The following is an 18,314-nucleotide window of genomic DNA, read 5'->3' on the forward strand; positions in this document are numbered from 1 at the left end:
CATGGTGCTGTTCATTCAAATTGTCCTTGTGCTCAATGGGCAAGGAACAAGACCGTCAGTGTTCTGATTATGGCAAATAGGGGAGGGTACTGGGATTTCGGTGGTTCTCTTTCTCGCCCTGTCCCCAGTGCTGTTTTTCATGGCTTGTACCAAGCTGCAGAGCCTGAGGACTGGCACACCTCGGTAAAATTGAGACCATACTTATACATTTTAGTTATCAGCTCACTTGGCAGAATTCTGTCCTCCCAAATCAAACGATTGTTGGGTTATGTGCCACTTCAAATACGTTCACACAGAACCGCGCAGAGACTCTGATACAGTCCAGGGGCATGCTGCACGGCCAGAAGTGCCGTTCTTTTACAGGAAGGAGATGTTAGACAAATGTTCTGCCTGCCCCCTCAAGTGGATATAACAACTTTGTGGGCGATTATTATGTGTACATTGGCTGCTGGATTCCTCATTTTGCATTACAGGTCTTCAGAAGCGCATCATTGGTTGTGGAGCACTTTGAGATGTTCTGATTTTATGAAAGGTGCTATATAAATTCAGGAGTTTTCCATTTCAACCCTGTTGTAAGACATAGAATCCCTACAATGCAGGAAAGGCCGTTTGGCCCATCATATGCTGACTTGTTTCTTTTGAGTTAATTTTGACATGGATCATGTGTGTTAACTGATTTTAGTAAGAATGCTACTAGGTGGCAATTGCACACCAATAAACTGCCCACTGACATTCCATATTTTTTCTGCAAAGGCCATTAATTTTCTGAACTTGGTACAAGTAGACATGTTAGGGCAATATTTGACCAAGTTTGACATCAGGGAACCCAAACAATGTTGAAGTTAATGGGACATGAACAGGGAAGTCTCTGCCGGTTGGAGTCATTTCTAGCACAGAGGAAGATGATTATCGTGTTAGAAGTCAATCATGTCAGGCACAGGACATCGCTGCAAGAGTTATACAGGGTAGATATTTCTAGTTAACCTGTTCCTTGAGGTTATTGCGCACCTCTAGAGCAGGTGGGACTTGTACTCAAGTCTCTTGGCTCGGAGGTAGTCACGTTACAACTGCACTACAAGAGACCCAAGATCCTCGGGATGGCGTCCTCAGCCATTAGCTGCCTCATCAATCGCCCTTCTTCCATCCCGTGGTCAGAATTGGGGATGTACAGTCATCAGTAATCTATGTTTAGCACCATCATGAACTCCATAAGGCATAGAAGCAGAGTATGCCATTCGGCCCATCAAGTCTGCACTGCCATTCAATGTGATCATGGCTGATCTAATAATCTGGAACTCTCCTTTCTGCCCTATCTCCTGAACCCTTGATTCCCTTACTGATTTAAAAATCTATCCACCTCTGTCTTGAATATACTTATTGACCCAAACTCCTCAACCCTCTATGGCAAAGAATTCCATAGATTCAGTCTCCTCTGAGAGAAACAATATCTCCTGAAGTCTATCTGAAATTGGAGTCTGCATACTCCGAGATTATTCCTTTTGGTCCCAAACTCCCAGACAAGGAGAAACAAGGTCTCCGCATCAAACAGGTCAGGTCTCCTAAGATGATTACATTTCAATAACAACTCCACTCATTCAAGAATATGGTTGTACATTTTCTTGCTTACCCATAAAAATCCTAATTTGATTTCCTTGTTTGCATGGCAATTAACTTCAATTTAGGCAGCAGAACGTGCTGCATCAAAGCTCAACTGGGTGGTCGGTGAGCAGACAATGTACAGAATGTTATTCGTTAAGGTAATTGCACTCCTTGAATAACTTTCCAAACGTTCTAGTAATATGCATCTACTCGATTGTATTTGTGTATTTCCGTACATATACAGCCAATAACGGTGTGACAATTTCAATTGCAATTCACTACACTTTAGTTAGAACAGAATCAATCCTGTGGTGTGACCTATTGAGTTGTTTAACTAGGCATCATATCTTGATACTTTAGGTTGGGATTGCATTTGCTGCTTTGACTTCAGCTGAGTCTGAGTAGGCAGGTTGATGGCCTTACCTAAAGCATCATGAATCAGAGCTGCTCTGGATAAGATGTGAGCTTCCTATTTACTGGTAGAAACTTACAGAAACTGTTTCCAAGGCAAAATCTTAAAAAGGAGACAGAACAGGTACGTACTCGAGAGGAGTACCTGTTTGCAGGCTGAGTGAAACTTCTGTAATGTGGCAAAATGGATTACATTTCCTGTAGGGGAAAAAAATGAAAGGGGCGACCGTCTGTGTGGTGTTTGCGTATTCTCTCCGGGTGCTTCGGTTTCCTCCCACAATCCCAAGATGTGCAGGTTGAGGTGGATTGACCATCCTAAATTACCCCATTGTGTTCAGGGATGTGTAGGTTCGGTGGATTAGCCATGGGAAATGTCTAGTTATAGGGATGGGGTGGGTCTGGGTGGGATGCTCTTTGGAGGGTCGGCGTGGACTCGATGGGCCAAATGGCCAGCTTCCACACTGTAGGGATTCTACGATTCTAAAAACGCCTTAAAGTTCTTTAAGCAAAAGCTGACAGTAAGAAAGAGTGAAACAGAGATGGTAAGGGAACAGTTAGGGAAGCAACATGTGATAGGGTTTTCAGGGGCTTTATCCAAAGTGGATTGTGTTAGCAAAGTGGAGAGAGGTCACTGGAATCACCGTGGATAAAGGAATGCTTGTTAATGGTGTGCAGAGGCAGTTGGAACCTCCACAGTGCAATTGAAAGGATTTCGGGAAAGCTGATGGAAAACATGATATGCAAGACTCTCTATAGATTACTGGCACATGTTCCATGGCATGTCTGAGTCTGAGTCTTATGGCACAGAAGGAGGACCTTCAGCCTGTTGCATGACCATTGTGGGTAGAGTCTGCTCTGGTCCCATGTTTGAGCATTTCGTCTGTGGCCCTGTAGGTACTTCTATTAAACCTGGTCATGTTTGTTAAGACACAGCTCTGGGGTCAGTGGGACTTAATCCAGAAATTCTAGCCCCAAGGTCAGGGCATTACCACTGTACCAGAAGAACCCATACCTGTAGGCTTGTACATATTTCTAATCAATCTGATCAGACATGTTGTCATGTACATCTGCTACAAGTGGGTCTTGAATGCAGGCCTCCAGGCCCAGAGGTGGGCACAATACCACTGCACCACAACAGCTCTAGGCTTAGATGGTTCAGTTGTTCATCTAACTACTTAAGTGTTGTCTCTACCACCCTTTTCAGGCAGTGAGTTCCAGGTGACCACCCCCTCAATTAAAGAGAGAATTTTCCCTGTCTTATGTCCCTCCTCAATGTCACATACCTCAATTAGCTCTTCCCTTTGCCTTCTCTGCTCTGAAAAAAACAATCCCAGGCTCTCTAGTCTTTCCAGAGCTGAATTGCTCCAGGTTCGGGAGCATCCTGGTGAATATCCTCTGCACTTGCTCTATAGCAACTACATCATTCCTATGTGTGGTGACCAGAACTGCACATAATACTCTAACTGTGGTGTAACTAACATTTATATTCAGATCCATCATAATCTCTCCATTCTGACATTCAACTCCTCAACAAATAAAGGCACATGTCCCATATGCCTTCTTAATCACCTGCTCTGTTGCCTTCAAGGATCTACAGACATGTACATAAAGGTCCCTCTGATCCTCTACTTCCTAGGGTTTACGGTGTATTTTCTTGCCATGTTAGTCCTCCCAAAATACAACCCCATCTGCTTTTAGGATTAAATTTCTGTTTGCTACTGTTTTGCTCATCTGACCAGGCCATCTGTATCATCCTGTAGATGATGGCTTTCCTTGTTGCCATTTATCACACCACCAATTTTCATGTCATTTACATACTTCCTCTTAACATTCCTGCCTCGACCATTAATATGTACCACAAACAACAAGGAACCCAGTGCTGAACCCTATGGTACACCACTGGACACAGGCTCCCTGTCACAAAAACAGCTTTCAAAAGACTCTCTACTTGCTGCCACAATGCAATTTTGGATCCAGTTTGCCCAACTGCCCCGGAATCCATTGGCTCTCACCTTTTAACCAGTCTCCCATGCACCATCTTGTTGAAAGCATTTCTGAAAACCATATATATTGCATTAATAGCACTATGCTCAGCTACACTCCTAGTCACATCCTCAGAAAACCTGAACAACCCTGTTCAGACACGATCAACCCTTCACCTGGAAGAAAAGATTTTTATCAAAGCAGAGATGTTTATAAATGGTGACGGGAGATGTATTACAATCAGCATGTATTTATAGAGTCATAGAGCTGCACAGCATGGAAACAGCACAGTCCGACTCCTCCACAGCGACCAGGTATCCTGAATAAATCTAGTCCCATTTGCCAGTATATGGCTCATTTTCTGAAGAAGGGTCCTGACCTGAAGCGTTGACGTTCCTGCTCCTCTGCTGCTGCCTGGCCTGCTGTGTTCATCCAGCTCCACACTGTGTTATCTCTGACTTTGGCATCTGCAGTTCTTGCTATCTCCCTCTATAACCTTCCTATTGATATACCCATCCAGATGCCTTTTTAATGTCAGAATTGTACCAGCCTCCACCACCTCATCTGATAGCTTATTCCATACACGCACCACCCTCTGTGTGAAAAAGTTGCCCCTTAGGTCCCTTTTAAATCTTTCCCCTCTCACCTTAAACCTCTATTTTAGGACTCCCCCACTCCTGGAAAAAGACCTTACCTATTTACCCTTCCCATGCCCCTCATGATTTTATAAACCTCTATAAGGTCACCCCTCAGACTCCGATGCTCCAGGAAAAATAGCCCCAGACTATTCAGTGTCACCCTTTAGCTCCAATCCTCCGATCCTCCAATCCAAGCAACATCCTTGTAAGTCTTTTCTCAATCTTTTCAAGTTTAACAACATCCTTCCTATAGCAGGGAGACCAGAATTGCACACAGTATTCCAAAAGTGGCCTCACCAATGTCCTGTGCAGCTGCAAATGACATCCCAACTCCCATACTCGATGCACTGACTAATAAAGGCAAATGTACCATATGCCTTTACAATAAGCCAGTTTGATTTTAGCTTTATCAGGAAGTATTTCTTCAATCTCAAACTTTATGCTTGCAGAAGGGTCAGTGTATTAAAAATTTGCTATATCAGATTATGAACAAAGTGCCTATATATAAAATTTAAACTAAGCAAGTTGCATAAGCACATCTCTCTCTTCGATGTGGACGATTACTTTAAACTTTAGCTAAAAAAAGACTTGTGCTCATTACACCCTGCTTTCAATAAATAGGACAACTAATCATATCCACATCCAGATCTGATTTAAGCAAATTCCTATCAGTCCTATTTTTACCATTTGCTCCTATCTTGATACTAGAAACATTCCTATTGGTTAAATATAGAAGTAGCTTAATTGGCTGATCTATTCCACACTGCGAAAAAATCAGCAAAGCCTGCAACTTTGTGGCTGCAAAAGAGTTGAGCTTTATTTTCGTCCAGGTTTTGTTACCTACTAATGTGGCTGACAAACCTACTTTTATATGCTCTTTGTACATATTGTGGAAGAATAAACATACAAAGGCTTCGTCGACAGCATTTTTCACATCCCTAACCTCTAACACCTAGAAGGGGAAGGGTGGCAAATACGTGGAAATACTGTCCTGCAAGTTGCTGTCCAAGACACACGCCATCCAGATTTGAAACCGTATCGCTGTTCCTTCACTGCCATTGGATCAGTATTGTGGAATTCCTTTCCTGACACAACTGTGGGTGACCCTATAATACCCGAACTGCCACAAGTCGAGAAGGAATTTTGCTGTCGGTTTCATGGGGACAATTTAGCATAGACCATAATGTTGGACTAGCCATCGTTGCCCACGTCCTGTGAATGAACGTTTATTTTTCAAATGTAGTCTGCTTCAACTTTTCTTATTGGCTCCTGAAGCTTAAAGGATTCCTTTGCTATTATTGGTTATGAATATCTGCTGGATGGGTGTTACCAAATTAAGTATTTCAAATGTATCACTGGTTAAACATGAAAGCTCATTTGCCATCAGCACTCTTTTAGGTATCCAACTGCCTGGATAGTAGCATTGCATCTCTCTCATATACTGCTACTACCTTACTTTATCTCTGGATCAGAGAATCATAGAATCCCTACGGTGTGGAAGCAGATCATTCAGCCCTTGAGTCCACACTAACCCTCCGAAGAGCATCCCACCTAGACCCAACCCCGTAGCTCTGCATGTCCCATGCCTAATCCTTCCAGCCTGCGCATTCCTGGACACTATGGGACAATTCAGCATGGCCAATCCACATCTGTTGGACTGTGGGCGGGAACTGGAGCACCCAGAGGAAACCCATGCAGACACAGCGAGTATGTGTGCCAACTCGACATGGACAGTCGCCCAAGGCTGGAATTGAACCTGGATCCCTGGTGTTGCGAGGCAGCAGTACGAACCGCTGAGCCATCGTGCTGCCCTAACTTGTTTTTATTCCTGCCCCATGGGGATTTTAAATTGCTGAACTCCATGCATAAAATGCAGACTCTGCCACATGTAGGCAGGATACACAACCACCAGCAATGCTTTCACAATATTCTCCAAGTTGAGCACTTTACTATTTACACCACAGGAGGGAGGGAGTCACCAAGTTGGCAGTGCACTGGAGCCAGACTTGACAACCCCACCTGCCGTAGCTAAATTCACAATCAGTTCAGCTTCACTGTTGACTTGTTATTCCAAGATCCAAGCAGTAACATTTGCCAGATTAATCAATCCCACATGCACTGCTGCATCGAGGGTGGTGACACCATTAACTAAAGATAAGAATATGATGGATACATGACAAAACACTTTATTGCCTGCAACTTGTTAGTTTAACCTTCGGCCAGCTGAGGAAGAGTGTATTCAAGGACGAGGATCTCAAAACCAAATCTAGGATCATAGCTTACTGGGCAGCAATTAACCCAGTGTTCCTATATGCAGTGGAAACTTGGAAGACCGAAAACCGGCACCTCAAATCATTGGAGGAGTACCACGAGCAATGCTTTCACAAGATTCTCCAAACCCAGTGATAAGATGGGCAGTTTAATGGTAGCCAACTTGCCAAGGACCACACATGAAATTCATTCAGAACCAGTTCTGCAGCTTAGGACATACCCATCGTCAACAACTGATATGCCTTTCACCAGATTCCCGAAGCAACTGCTCTATTCAAAATGTGGTCCTGCCATGAAACTGGCAGGAGTACAGTGGAAACATTTTTTGGGAAGTCCTCAAAGCATTCCTGAAGAGGTGAAGTATCGCTACCAACTTATGGAAGGTCCTGGCTTGTGACCCACCAAAATGGAGAACGTGCAACATTTTGAGAGACTTCATCTGGAACATGCAGAAGCAAAGCCCGAGGATCAGAAGGTGTGTAGAAATTGTCAAACAACTCCTCTAACCAAGCCTTCAAACACATCCTGCTGGTGTGTGGTGTAAGGCAACTTAACTGTTGTCGAACTGCCCTTTTCTATAGTCATGCAGCATGGAAACAAACCCTTTTGTCCAACTAGTCTAGGCCGACCATGTTCCCAAATTAAACCAGTCCCTCTTGCCTGCATTTGGCCCATGTCACTCCAAACCTTTCCTATTCATGTACCCATCCAGATGCCTTTCAAATATTGTAACTGTACCTGGACCCACCACTTCCTCTGGCAGTTCATTGATACAGACTGCACTTTGTGCAAAAAAAAAGTTGCCCCTCATGTCCTTTTTTTAAATCTTTCTCCTCTCACCTTAATAAATATAAATACAAGCTTTTTCCTATAAAAACTTACCTCGAGTCAGCATATCCAGAAATCTGTCTGGTATTATAACATAATCCTTTGGTCACGTTTCAGTGATTATCATAGAATCCCCACTGTGTGAAATAGGCCACACAGACCTTCTGAAGACCATCCCACACAGTCCCATCCCCTAACCCTATCCCTGTATTTCCCATGGCTAACGCATCTAACCTACACATCCCTGAATACATGGCTAATCCACCTAACCTGCGCATCTTTGGACTGTGGGAGGAAACCGGAGCACCCGGAGGAAACCCACGCAGACATCGGGAGAATGTGCAAACCCCACACTTACAGTCACCCAAGGGTGGAACCAAACCTGGGTCTGTGGCGCTGTGAGGCAGGAGTGCTAACCACTGAGCCACTGTGCCATCTGTACTGCTTGCAGCTGCAAGAGTAAACTGTTTTGTTGGGATAGAACGACAGCAGGTTAGAAGAAAATAAAAGCTGTGAAATTCAAGGCTCCTCAGTGTGTTAACATGGTGATTTGTTCCCCTTGCATTGGCAGGCCAATAACTAGGTGGGCTCAGCTTCCTCTAGTGGTGATGAGAGGTCAGCTCCCCAGGATGGTGCCGGGTGGGGGCTGGTCCTGATTTCTTCAGCTCTTTTTAAGTCATATACTGGTCTCATAGTCTCTAGTTATTCTGCGTTTTGGGTCAGATCAGATCGTAATTGTCCTAAAGTTGTCCTCATGCATGGGTGCCACTCACTTGTTTTATTTTCCTTTATAATTGGGTTATTTGGAAATATCTGTTAAACTGAGGACTGAATTTTTGTGACATCCCTGAAGCACTCGTTCATGAATCTGTTATTTTTTTTTATCCTGAATAGTGAGTCTGGAAAATCCAGCAGCATTCATGTTCTTACTGCTCTTCAGCCCCACTCCTTCCTCTATTTCTCCAGGTGGCATTTAGGAGATGTCCCACTTGTTTGTTTTTAAACCTCGGGTTTTTTTCCTTTCGTTGGAACCAGCTTTTTTTACCATTTGAGATTTAATGCAGTAACATCTCTGAAGGTACTCTACCTGCTGTGGGATGCTCGACAGATCTGACCTTCCCACCTGCGAGCATTTACAGTTATAAACTGTTGAGAGTAACACAAATATTGGCAGAGGTTTGACTCCATCAAGGAGGCTGCACAAGTTAATCTCCAGTGGGCATTAAGGGAAATGTGAATATCTGTCTATCCTTTGCACTTGTTTGGGGAGATCTTAATATATCACAAGTTAACACTTTTGATGAAAGAAAACTAAATGTGGAAAGGCAAAAACTTGGAAGATGGCAACACTCTAGTTTGCACTAAACCACAGAGAGTAGATGAAGCCAAAACGTTTTGCTTTCAAGAAGGAGATAGGTATAGATTTTGTGGCTAAAGGGACATGGCGGGTGGACGGGATTAACGCATTGAGCTGTATTGAATGGCGGAGCAGGCTCAAAGGGCTGAATGGATACTCATATTCCTATTTTCTATGTTTCTAAACTTCTGAGTCAAACCCAAAATCTGAATTTGTTCCACTGATGGGCAATGTTGTGAAAGCAGTGAATTCTCCTGTGAAGCTGAAAACGAACCTTGAGCGGTTTGTTTTGTACTCATTAGTGGGGTGTAGGCGTCACTGGCTAGGCAAGCATATTTTACCCATCGCTAATTACGAAGTTATTTTGAACTAATTACCCAGAGCCAACCACATTGCTGTGGGTCTGAAGTCATATGTAGGCCAGACCAGGTAAAAATGGCAGCTTTCCTCCCTCAAGGACATTAGTGAACCATGGGTTTTTATGACAATCAACAATAATTGCATGGTCACCATTAGACTCCTAATTCCAGATATTTATTGAATTCCAATCCCACCATCTCCTGTGGGAGAATTTGAACCCAGGTCCCCAGAACATTACCAAGGTCTCTGAGGTAATAGTCTAGCAATAATACCACTAGGTTATCTCCTCCTACTTAGCTGTCTGCATAGTGTAGAAATAAATCTGTTGAGGATATCTTCTATTAGTATTTGGCGTAGGCCAAATTAGCTACCACTTTCTCTAATAACTGCATGTGCAGACACTGGTGCTGACGGAAATATTTCATTGATGTCAATCTAGTTGACACTTGGCAACTTATGGCCAGTAATTATACAGAATAAACCACACTGCTACTTTAGTCATTAAACGTTTAGATTTGCTTTGAACCTTATTTTAATTTTGGAACAAAAGCCACTGTGAAGCACTGTTTTATGTTTGAATGTGTCCTGTTTGAACTCTAGACTACAAGATAATAATGTTTGGATAAAAAGTCATAAATGAGGGAAGTGTAAGAGTGGAAATAAAAGACTGAGTATTTTATTGAGCGTTCAGTGCCTGTAACATTTGTTTGGTGCCTTTTCAGAAGTCTTTAACATTTGTTTTAGGATATGCTTGTTTTGCTGCATGAATAGTGTTAGAGTTAGAAATGTAGAAAAGTTGCAGCACAGAAAGAGGCCAGGCCTATTCTGGCTGAATAAACTAGCCAATCTTTCTACTCTTCTTTCCAACACTAGGCCACAGCCTCTCAGCTTATGCTGTTTCAAGTGCAGATCCAGGTTCCCTTTAAATGAGTTGAGGGTTTCTGCCTCAGCCACTGAACCTGGCAGTGAATTCCACACACTCCAGCACCTTCTGGGCAAAAGAGTCTGTCCTCCTGTCCCATATAGTCCCACTAGCCAATCACCTAAAATCTGTGGCCCTTGGTGATAGAGGGGAATAAGGTCTTTCCTGTTCACTCAGTTCAAGCCCCTCATTATCTAGGACACTGTTTATCTTGTTCATTTATTACAATTCACTTAATATACTATTTAGCCCCAAACCCTACCATCTTGTCACCAAATTTTCATGTTGCCACCATCTGTTAAAGAAGTTGTCTCCTTACCGAAGAATTTAATGAGATGGAATTAGGAGGAAATCGAAACAAGGGTTTATAATATTTTCAGGATGTAGGCTTAAAAGTCCACCACCTAAAGAGGGCCTTATTTGTGCGACTTTCGACCAAGCTGGATGTCCGAAAAGAAATAGCAGCCAGGATGGTTTCCATGATCAAACTGAAAAATGTAACCTCCTTAATATTCTCCTCAACTTCCTTGACCTCATCCTCATGAACAATTCTGACCTTGATTGCATTGACAGGAATGACTTCTGCATAGTCCCTGTGTAAACAAACTTGTCTTCGCGGTAAGGATGTCCATCATCATGCCACAGTCAATTATGCTAAGTGAGATAAAGAGCAGATCTGGCAACCAAACACTGGATGATTGTGAGTAGTTAGAAACTCTTACAGCAGAGGAGTTGTCTCTAATTGTTTCAAAGTATTTGGCAAATCATGAAAGAAGGTGAAAGATACAAGTCAAGCTATTTATCAATCTTAAACTTCAAAATTGAATGCATAAATACTTTATAAAAATGCATAAAGGTCATACGCTAACTATCAATTTAGTAACAAATAATTAGCAGACAGCTTTCCTGGTAAAGTAAGTACCAAAGGTTGCTCAGGCAGTTCAGTGTATTATTGTCCGTTAGTGCGAGTGGGTACTGATTTTAACTCGAGCAGCGACCAGTGTCGGATGCTATAAATCGATGAGATTACATGAAAATGCAATTCCTGAGAAATATAAACAAACTAACATCTTTGAATAGTCAATCTATTCAGAAGCTCAAGTAGGTATGATAACAGAGTTCAGAGTTCAAAATAACTTTGTCCTCACGAGCCCTTCATTCCAGGGGGTGCCATGACTGGCTCCTGGAATTTTGACTCCTTGAACCTGTTTTATGACAGAGTCATCTGTCTAACTTGCATTCTCTGCTCCAAATGAACCAAGCTAAATGTGATTTCAAGACCAACTTTCACTACTTGCTTTCCACGATGTCGAGACTAGTCACAATTCTTTGAGCTCTACCTAAAGCCACATTTTTATTTCGAACTGTTGGCAAGGTCATTGTTCATAAGTATTATTTGCTAGGCAAAAGCACTTCATTAGAAGAGAGAAGAGGAAATCTGAATCAGCCTCGAACTGATAGAGGTTAAGAGAGACTGCAATGTCTACGAAGGGCAGAGAGGAACTCTGCTTGTGAGTGACCCAGGTGTCAGAAAGGTTCTATGATGCTGCTTGGCCTGCTGTGTTCATCCAGCCCTGCACCTTGTTGTTTCAGAAAGGTTTGTTCCTTTTTGTGTGTCAGCCCTCTCAGCAAGTCACACTGAGGCAGGGAATCACAGACAAGTAGGCTCCACTTTTACAGCCCCCTCCCACCCATCTGCTTTAATCAAATGGATCTACACAAATGTGAAGGGTCGTGACATGTTTATGACTCAGTAAATGCTGCTTCTCTGTACCTGAACCAGGAATAATGACTGTAGAATTTAATTGCTTGAAAACCTGTATTAACTGCTTATGTCCCAGCACTTAGATCAAAAGTTGAATTCCACAGTGTCAGTTTTAAGGTTAGTCCCCATTTGAGGTTCAGAGGTAACACTTCAATGTTGCAGGTTCCTACAAACGGGGAACATTGAAGGATGTGCTAAATGAAAAGGACAGTTGCAATGTTTTGTTCTTAATAACCTTCTAGCTCCTGCTCCACCTTGCTTTGCTAGCGGCTTGTTCCATTTTATTTTGGTAGCTCAACTATTCCCGGAAAATCTGTACCCCAGAGCTGAACTTCTTTCATCCCATTCCTGAAACATACTACCAGCTCAATTTGTGGCCTGTTTCCAAGAACCAGTTTGGCCCACATGTTTAGGAAAAATGCTGAAACTTTGTGGCAGAGTTTGGATACACTGTTTTGTAAATTCTCAAAACTCCCCCTGTTGGGCAAGCAAAATGGGAGCAGAATCAAAGTATTGTGGCAGCACATGAGCATTCACCCATTGAGTCAGTGCTAGCTCTGTAAATGGTACAAACAGTTGTGTGAAAGTCATTTTTTTTCATACTTCTGCTTCTTTTACCAATTACTTTAAATCTATGCCATTTTTTTCTTGATCTTTTCATGAAGGGGGATGATTTCTCCCTATGATAAGACAGAGGAGCAGAAGTAAGCCATTCAGCCCATCAAGCCTATTCTCCCATTCAATGAAATTGTGGCTGATCTGTGAAAACTTCAATTCTGCTTTCCAGCTTTCTCCCTATAATCTTTTAATTTCCTTACTGATTAAAAATCTGTCTCCCTGAACTGTCAATATACTTTCTGACCCATTCTCCATAACCCTCTGCGGTAAAGAATTTTTACAGATTCACTATCCCCTGAGAGATGAAATTGCTCCTCATCTCTGTCTCAAACGTGTGACTCCCTTACTCTGACATCATTCCCTCTGCTCCTAGACTCTCCCACAAAAGGAATCAACCTTTCCACATTGAAGATGTTAAGTCTGCTAAGAACCTTGTATGTTTCAATATGGTCACCTCTCGTTCTTCTAAATTCCGATAAACACAGGACCAAACGGCTCAATCTGTTCTCCATGAGGCAGCCCCACCATTTGTGGCATCAGCCTAGTGAACCTTCTCTGGATTGCCTCCAATGCCAGTGTATCTTTTTTTAGATAAAGGGTGCGGTTGTAGTCTGACCGGTGCCTTGTATAGTTTTAGCAAGGCCTCCCTAGTTTTATTCTTCATTCAATTTGAATTAAAAATCAACATTCCATCTGTCTTCCATGTTCAGCAGGTAATAAGGAAGACACATCACTGTTTCCTAGGGAATCTTTTACTCTGACCTCATTTATTACACATCACTAGATCCAAGCTAGCCTGATCCTTGAATGGATCAACAAGATATAGTTCTAAGAAGCTGTCCTAAATACTCCATGAACTCTTCCTCATGGCTTCCACTACAAATCTGACTATGCCATCTACATGAAGATTAAAGTCATCCATGAATGAATGTATTGCGTGCCCTCATTATCTCCTGATTTATTCTTTGTCTCATCACTTAGCTGCTGTTAGGGGGCCTATAGGCAACCAACATCATCTTTCCCTTTTTATTTCTAACCTCTACCCATACAGATTCAACATCTTCCAACCCAAGATTATTTCTGCTATTGTACTTGTTCCATCCCATATTAATTAACAATGCCACCCCACCACGCTTTCCTTCCTGCCTGTCCTTCCGAAAAGTTAAATACCCCGAATGTTTGGTTTTTTCAAAGCATCCCTGCAGTGTGGAAGCCGGCCATTTGACCCATCGAGTCCACACCAACCCTCCAAAGAGCATCCCGCCCAGACCAACTCCAATCCACCCCACCTCATCCCATCCCTGTAACCCTGCATTTCCCATGACTGATCCACCTAGCCTGCACATCCTTGGACACCATGGATAATTTGGCATGGCCAATCCACCTAACCTGTACATCTTTAGACTGTGGGAGGAAACCCACGCCGTCATGGGGAGAATGTGCAAACTCCACACAGACAGTCACCAGAGAGTGGAATCAAAGCTGGGTCCCTGGTGTTATGAGGCAGCAGTGTTAACCACAGAGCCACTGTGGTACCCTGGCTTGTTCCTAGCTTTGTAACCATGCCCCTGCATAAGATCAAACCAATTCACCTGCATTTGTGTTATTAATTCATTCATTTTGTTCTGAGAACTTCACAAATTCAACTAAAGAACTGATAATTTTGCCACTTTTACCATTTCTTCCTTCCCCTTTTTTTTTTGACCCTATTTATTGTTGTTTTTCTATGGTCATACACTCTTCATTCCTGTCCCACTTTGGGTATTGTTATCCAAATAACTACCCTGTAATGTTGCCGTGTCCTTTGTAAGCCGATATCCCCTCCACTCCCAACCCCATACACCCCTAATTATTCAACTTGTTGAGTCACTGCTCCCAGCTCAGTTTGATTGAAGCCCCTCGCACTGGAACAGCTCCCACCTACCCCAGTGCTGGTGCAAGTGCCCCAGAAACAGATGCCACTACACCAATCTTTGAGACAAGCATCTAACTTCTAAATTTTGGGAAGGCAATGGCCTCGTGGCATTATCGCTGGGCTGTTAATCCAGAAATCCAGGTAATGTCCCAGTGACCTGGGTTCAAATCCTGCCAAAGCAGATGGTGGAAATTGAATTCAATAAAAATCTGGAATTGAGTTTAATGAAGTCAAGGACAATTGTTGAAAATACCCATCTGGTTCACTAATGTTCTTTAGGGAAGGAAACTGCCCTCCTTAACTGGTCTGGCTACATGTGACTACAGACCCCCAACAATGTGCTTGACTCTGAACTGCCCTCTGGGCAATTAGGGATGGACAATACATGCTGAGCCAGCCAGCGACACCCTCACCCTGTGAGTGAACAAAATCAAATACTGTCCTCTAGCACAGCTATATTGCTGTTCTTTCTCCAATTTGAATGGCTCCCTTGTACCATGGTCAGTTTGCTTATCCTCCCAGCAGTCTCCACTCTTGTTCAAAACGTCGTGACTTTTGGACAGTTGCAGGAGGCACATTGTCTCAGTTTTAACCCCCGAGTCCTCATACATGCCTCACCTATAGGAACACACTCCAGTCCCTAATGAGGAGACCTTTCTTCACCCAAAGAGTGGTGAGCCTGTGGAATTCATTACCACAGGAGTAGTTGATTCCAAAACATTAATGTATTCAAGAGGCAGCTAGATATAGCACTTGGGAAGAATAGAATCAGAGCTTATGGGGAGAAATCTGGATTAGGCTATTGAGTTGGACGATCGGCCATGATAGCGATAAATGGTAGAGCAGACTCAAAGGGCCGAATGGCCTCCTCCTGCTCCTGTCTTCTAGGTTTCTGTGTTTACATACTAACTTTGAATTGCCCAGTGGGAGGGGTATGGCCATCCTCTAGAGCAAAGCGTCCAGGTAACATTCCCATGTCTGAAACCGCACAATATGTGAAGCTCAGATTCCACCTCGTCAACTGTAATTCAAAGTTCCTTGAGCTGCAAAGGACTTAATGCTGATGTGTTCACTTTGGATTACATTGGTGCCCATCAGCAACATATCAGTTGCCCTGCATCACCACCATACTTGACTTAATTTATAAATTAATTACTCAAGATCTCTTGTCTTTACACTTCACTGTAATAAGATTTCATTTATATAAACTTAAAAAAAAATGCCAGTATTAATCTAATATTTAAGCAGTTACTTTTAAGAAAAGAGAGGAGAAACACTGGCAACTTAAAGTCAGGCCTTCAGTTTGTATTTTACGTGGAAGGCTGGGAATATTCACCAGTCCTCCTCATCACCAACTTCTTTCCTTGCACTAGCATCATGCTGTTGTTTGTGACATCTCTCCATTACTGCTCTCTGCAATGGTGGCATCTCGTACCACCCCTATTCTTCTTTTCACTTTTTGGAGAGTTTACTTCTTGCAGTCAACCTTAAATAAAGCACCTCTGTCTCCCTTTGCACCAAATTTCCAGCAACATAGTCAGTAACTCTTTCGGCCTTCATCTCTGCCTGCTGCAGTCTCATTCACACTCACTGTGCTCCTTACTATCTTGGTCTCCCCTGTCCTCAGCCTATTCACATCCCATTCAATTCTCTTTTCCCATTCAAATTGTTCTACTGTCCTAAACCAAAACACACCAATGATTCTTGTAAGCGGTACTTCTAAAGTTGAAAGGCAAATGACAGTATTTAAGGGTTAAACAAAGACTAAGAAAAGCTGTTCAAGGTCTGGCTGAATAGAAGACTGTATCCTAATTTTAAGTTTGGCTTAAATTTAGCTGAAGCTAATGTCACGAGAAAGTCACTTTTTAATATAACTACTGTGGATCTGAAACACCTTTATCACCAATATGGCAACACTAAGATAATGATTGGCTTTTGAATTAGGGTGTTAACAGTTTAAACCTTGTTTAATAGCTTTGTGTTTGGATTGTAGAGCACCCACATGGAGACAAACAGGCAATGTGCGGCCTCCCAGATCACCAGCAATGCTCCACTAGGTTATTGAAGGTCTTTTCTTGCTTGGTGGTGCATGTTAGTTTTGGAGATCTTATCAAATGTCTTGCAGGCATTTTTTATTCATTAGTGGACGTGGGTGTCGTTGGCTGGGTCAGCACTTACTGTCCGTCCCTATTTGCCCTTGAGAAGGTGGTGATAAACTGCCTTCTTGAATCACTGCTATCCATGTGGTCCAGGCGGACCCACAATGCCATTGGGGTGGGAATCCCAGGATTTTGACCCAGTGACACTGAAGGAACGACTATATGTTTCCAAGTCAGGATGGTGAGTGGCTCGGAGGGGAACTTGAAGGTGATGGTGGTCCCATATGTCTGCTGCCCTTGAGCTCCTAGATGAAAGGTACTGTTTAAGGATCTTTGGTGAATTTCTGCAGTACATTATGTAGATAGCACACACTGCTGCTACTGAGTGTTGGTGAAAACATTTTCAGAGTTTTGACAAAATGATTTGAACAGGCTATTTATTAAAGTTTGGGTACTTGTCTGCTGGTCTCTGTTTTAGCCTCGCATCCGGTTTCCAGAAAGAAGCAAAATCTTCTTGTAATTGGTTCACTATTGAATTTGACACAACTTGACTTAAATGGAAAGTATTGAATTTGAGTTTTGGTGTTTTAAATTAATTTTAAATTCCAGTAGCCCTAAGGAAATTGTGAAATAATGGGACATTGAGTAACTTTTTTTTCATGTGACTCTGACTATCCTGCCAAGTCTTATTTTAGTCTGTGATAATATCTTTGTTTCCACCTTAGGTGTGTGTTAAACATACAACAACGTTTGACTTTGAGTCAGAGAAGGCGTGCCGTTTCTCGCACATTGACAGATACTACCAATTGATTTAACCACAGATATTCTGTTTGAGCCAGTTAATTTTCAATCTGAGGCATGTGAGACTGCAAGCATTAGTGTGTTGTAAAATGCACATGACCTAACCTGAATCCACAAGCCCAAACATCTGAGACTTGCTGGAGATTTGCTCCGATTTTAATAGGGTCGACCTTTTTCTTTCTTTTTTTGTACACGATGCCAGCTCTGGTACTTTATGCTTGTACTTTCCTTGGATTATAATAGCTATCTATTTTTCATTGTGGATATTTTGAAGGCCTGAAGCTACCATTACACTTATATGTGGACACGTAGCCACCAGCCTCTAGTTGAGGTGTCAATTTACAGTCATATGATCAAAGCAGTTACTTTGGATAGGAGGTGATACCCTGATCTCAGTTTTCACTGACATTTGCTCAGACAGTAACCTTGTCCTGTCTGCTACCTGTTCTCCACTAGTCAAGGAGTTTGACATGACACCGACAGGTAAGAAATACTGTTTTCAAATTGATTCCTCTAATTAGTTATGAAATGTGAATAGCAACTATTTAACATAACATCCTGTGTCTGCAGTCTTTAGTCCTTTGTGAGACTAAGACATTAGACGTAATGAAGGAAGCTCGCATGACTATTTTTAAGAAGAATGTCAAGATATTAAAATGCATGCATCTCCTTCAAGTGAGCATTGCCAGAAGTAAACTTTTAATAAATTCCAATTGTTCATCTCAAGCCTGTTTCATCCAAGATGAC

The 18,314-nt window shown here is 42.5% G+C and overlaps 1 protein-coding gene across 6 annotated transcripts in view; it reads left to right on the forward strand.

The window, feature by feature from the left end:
• The window catches only part of kank1a (KN motif and ankyrin repeat domains 1a), a 238,018-nt gene that overhangs the window by 112,504 nt on the left and 107,200 nt on the right, over nucleotides 1–18,314 (forward strand). Inside the window, exon 1 of one of the 6 annotated variants that reach the window (XM_020535093.2) lies at nucleotides 17,700–18,050. The exons of the other annotated variants lie outside the window; for them this stretch is intronic. The gene's annotated coding sequence lies outside the window, so the exon portion shown is untranslated. Of the gene's footprint in view, nucleotides 1–17,699; nucleotides 18,051–18,314 lie in introns of those variants that run through there. 6 annotated transcript variants of the gene reach the window in all.

This window comes from Rhincodon typus, chromosome 3, assembly GCF_021869965.1.
Source record: "Rhincodon typus isolate 14 chromosome 3, sRhiTyp1.1, whole genome shotgun sequence".
In the NCBI taxonomy this organism is placed as follows: Eukaryota; Metazoa; Chordata; class Chondrichthyes; order Orectolobiformes; family Rhincodontidae; genus Rhincodon; species Rhincodon typus.